This window comes from Nicotiana attenuata, unplaced genomic scaffold (genome assembly GCF_001879085.1).
Source record: "Nicotiana attenuata strain UT unplaced genomic scaffold, NIATTr2, whole genome shotgun sequence".
Lineage (NCBI taxonomy): Eukaryota > Viridiplantae > Streptophyta > Magnoliopsida > Solanales > Solanaceae > Nicotiana > Nicotiana attenuata.
This window is the reverse complement of record NW_017670613.1, coordinates 57,613-62,413: the sequence shown is the minus strand read 5'-3', so window position 1 is coordinate 62,413 and position 4,801 is coordinate 57,613.

Sequence of the window (4,801 nt, the reverse complement as noted above, 5' to 3'; positions counted from 1 at the left end):
AGGCCCAAATAAACATGGGAACCAGGCCTTCCATGTAAAAGCGTTGAAGTATAGCAATGATTCATCCACAACACATTAGAACCAGGCTTCCAGTGTGTCAAAGTTTCCAAGGGCCTCAGGGACCCCGGGCAATGCTCACACCAGAACCACACATTCAGACAAGAGTTCATGAGAGATTGGGAAACCATCCCCTCAGTGTGTTAGAGTTCAGAGGAGTCTCAAGGACCCTAAGTAGTACTCACACTGGGGTGGTTGAGAACCTAAGGGACTAAGAGTATGTAAAAGATGAGGGCTAGGTTTTGAAAGATAGTCGGATTTTAGAAAATAAGGATTAAGAACATAAAGTTGCAGGCAGAACTACACCATGGAAACATACAGAATTCAAGCTTAAACACATAGTTCAAATAAGCTAAAGCTTAGTTAAGCTAAATACCCATGCTAGTAATCAAGACAATCATGGTTTAATCACAGATATAATTAAGCAACAAGCTAACTGATTACATATCCCTAGTGTGCAAAGTTTAGAACAAGTGTAGAATTAACAAGTAGCATGAGATAACTAAACCCTAGGCTAAACTATGAAATAGGTTCATATAATTCAGAACAAATTAGTCTTATGTTAACACTGCTGCTAGATGAGATCACATAATCATATAAAGGGCAGAGTCATGCTAGGAATTGAAACAGACTAGTCAAGCAAAGCATAGAGAATGGAATTGCAAAGGTTAGGGCATACCAGTTAAGTGAGAAAGCAAGTAAGTATACCACAGCAATGGGGCTCCAGAATAATTTTGGCCTGGCTTTCAGCCGGCCAAAATCAAGAGACACTTAGCACAGAAATCAGAACAAGAGAGCAAGAGAGCATATGTTTTTAGTAGTGAGAATATGAGAGTTCGAGTCTTCTCTGAAGGGGGAGAGGGGAAAGGGTTTAAATAGCACTAAGTTTGAGCACACAAATAAGGTAATAAGTCAATCATACACAAGTAAGAAATGAAAATAGAAGTAGAATCAATTTAAGCCGGATTCATACAATTAATAGAACATAATAGCATAAAATCAGGCAAGTATTACTTAAATTAGGGAAAATATTATACAGAATCAATCAGTGTTCAAGTACCAGATCAAATAAGGTAAGGAAATAATGAGAACAGGTAAATTGAACCTGATTATGAAATATTTGTTCCATACAAGAAAGGAAGCCTGGGATCTCAGTAAAGATTTCAAAAGCCCTAATTTTGGGGTAAATAAAATTAGTCAGAAATTAACGCCAGAGTTAAGGACAGAAACATTAATAGAGGTAATTAAATAATTGATACCCTAGAGAAATAGGTAGAAATACAAAGACATATATACGGAAATAATTAGGGTCAAAAGTAATAATGGAACTATAGTTGATACATAGAGATGAAACAACAGATTTGGATTTTCTTTAAAAATCAAAACCCTAATTTTAGGGTAAATAAAATCGGTCAGAAATAGTAGAGAAACTATAAAACACAAAGATGAAGATATCGAAACATTAATGAAAAAAATACTAAAAATGTAAATCGTTTTAGATATGGAAAGATCTAAACCCTAGTTTTAGAGTAAGTAAAAGATTCAACCAAGAATAGACAGATTCGACGAGTAACAAGGTAAATAATAACATTAAAGCGAAACAAAAATGGACCAAAATCTGGTTTGAACCAGAGATCCAAAACCCTCACTGAAAGATACGAAAAAATATTCGTACTCAGAGAGATTAGGATGAATATAGACGGAAATAACCAAAATATAAGAGACTTTGAACCAGATCTGGTTCGAATCTCTGGAGGTCAGCTTGCCATTTGAGGCAAACCAGTCAAGTAACATAAAAAATGAGTAGCTGGTAAAGAGGTACGACCAGATATGGTAAGGAATCAAGAAATGATTCCATTTCTGGATAGGAATCATAGGGGAATGGAGACAGCCGATTAGGGTTTGAGAGAGTAAAAGAAGAGACAGGAGGATTAAATGACGGCGGGTGGAGGAAAATTAATTAGGGTTAGGGGTTTAGTGTAATTAAAAGGGTGGAAGTAATTAGGAGCCGTTGATCTTAGAGACCAACGGCTAGGATTTTACAAGGGCTTGGGTCGGGGTTTTAAAATAGGTATGGGTCTAGGTTGAGCGGGTTTAGATACTGGATTGGACGGGTATGGTGTATTGGGCTGGTTAGTGTATTGGGCTGGGGTAATTGGGTTAGGCTAGGTCCGAATTTAATTAGAAAAAGGGCTAGGTTTTAAATACCCAATTAAATTAATAAAATAATTTATATAAATAATTAATAAATAATAAAAATGTCATTTATGCATGAAAATATTTTAAAATAATTATTAACATTAAAAAATATATAAGTCAGTTTTGTATAGATAATATAATTATGCATGTATATGGGCTATTATTGGAAAATGTGCAATTCTAGCCTTAAAAATATAAATGCAATTATAAAAAATACAGCTAAAATATTTAAACACTATATGGGCATAAATGGTGAATTTAGATGATTAAATCATCATAAAAATAATATGAGGGGCAATTATTGGATATTTGTATAACAAAAAATGCTGAAATAAATTGATTTAAAGCCTTTAAAATTATAAAAAATCTATAAAAACACGTATGCATGTTTGTAAATCTAATAACAATAATGCATGTGCACTATTTGAAAATATATTTTAAAATATATGAGGGAAAAATTGGGTATCAACACTCAATTGATCCCAAAAGGAGTTCAAAACGATGTAAGTATAATAAGACTTGAAATGTGATTCTATGGGACGTTTCGTAGTTTCTTGATGTGCTTTATTTGCCTCTTATTTGAGTCACCGTATTTTCATGTGTTGTTTTGTCTACCTTACATACGAGTACTATTCCACAAGTACTCACATCCCTTTTGCTGGGGGGTGCTGCATCTTTTAATGGATGCAGGTATACTTCTACAGGATGATATGGATCTTTGATAGGGATCTTCTTCACTACTCAGCTTATGGTGAGCCCCCTACAGTTCTAGTGGGTGTTTGAGTCTAGTTCATTTTATGTACTTAGGTATGTATTGTCAGAGAAGCTCCATGTACACTGTGGGTCATGTAATTAGAGTTTTGAGTTTTGTCATGTATTTATGTTCACAGTTATTTATAAAGCTATGTATCCATCATGAGAAGAATTTTAGTCCATTGAGCCAAATGTATCCAAGTTAAAAGTCAAGATGTAATATGTTATGGTAAATCATGCTTGAGTATTGATATGAGGTTGATGTAACGTAATCTTGCTCGATCGAGTTTACTCGGTTGAGCGATAGTCGCGCTCCCCGAGGTTGGGGCATGACAGTAAGTCTTAATCATGCTTTTATTTGTTTCATATATTATCCGCTTATGCTACAATAGACTGTGACACTACTCTATTAAGCACATGGGGGTGATCATGTTTAGGCCTTATTGCGAAATACCTTCGAGATGGCTTTTGAGATGTTGGTTGCCTATTGCTCCTTGTCATGCTTATCTATTTTTGTATGTTTAATCATCTTTCCGTATCTATATCCATGCACTCTAATATGCTTGTTGTTGATACACATGTCCTTGGAGTGCATGGATCGGGTTGCACGTCGTAAAGGTAAGTCCATTGGATTGGGTTGCATGCCGCAACGTTATTAATATGAGATCGGGTTGCACGTTGCAATGCTATTATGATTGGACTGGATTTCTCACTGTGAAGAGATGATACTTTGTGCTTATTTCTTATATAATGATTCTCTCTTATGGCATTGGTTCATAAGGTTATGCTTATGTTGTCATATCCATGAAAAATGTTTATTAGTTCTCTTGTTTGACCTCTTTCATTATTATTTGTCTTCTCTTGTTCTGCTTTCTGTTTATTACTTGCATAGGTTTATAAAGTGAGTCTATTGTCTTAGCCTAGTTGCTACTTCATTGAGGTTAGGCTTGATACTTGCTGAGTAAATTGATTCAGTTGTACTCATACTACACTTCTGCACTTCCTGTGTTGATTAAGGTATTGGTACTAGCGGAGTTCCGAGAGGTGCTTAGCCGTGGACAGTGGAGACTCGAGGTAGTGCTGCATATCCATTTTTAGGACCAGGAGTCACCTTCTTTATCTTTATTAATGTTATTTGATTCAAAAAGTATCGCATTTACTTCAGGTCTTTGTATTTAGCACTCATTAGAGCTCATGTACTCAGTGACACCAACTCTGAGGGTTGTGTGTTGTCATGTACTTCTACTTGAGTTTTAGATTTATTATCTATGACATGTATCTATATTAGAATATCGTGGTAGTTCTTTCTATTATAATTAGATGTTTGGTAGTTGTATCTGTTGATTCGATTAGCCGGCATGTTAGGTGCCATCACAATCTCTGGTTTTATTTTGAGTCATGACAAGTTTGTATCAGACCCTAGGTTCCATAGGTCTCACGAGTCATGAGCATGTCTAGTAAAGTCTTGCCGATTGTTATGGAGACGTCTATACTTATGTTCGAGAGGACTTGGGACATTTAGGAAACTTTCTTTCCTTTTCATCCCTTATCGTGAGTTTGATTTGTCCGTAATTTGAACTTCCCTTTCCTATTCTCTCATAGATGGTAAGGACATGTTCACTTGTGGCAGTGGAGGATGAAGAGCATGTGCCTCCGGCCAGAGCCAGGAGAGGCGGAGCCTAGGGTACGGCTAGCTAGCTGGAGGCTGCATCGTTACACCAAGAGATGGATCACCCACCAAAGCTCGTGGGCATTGGAGAGCGGTGTCAGCGAACGCACATGCATATCGAGA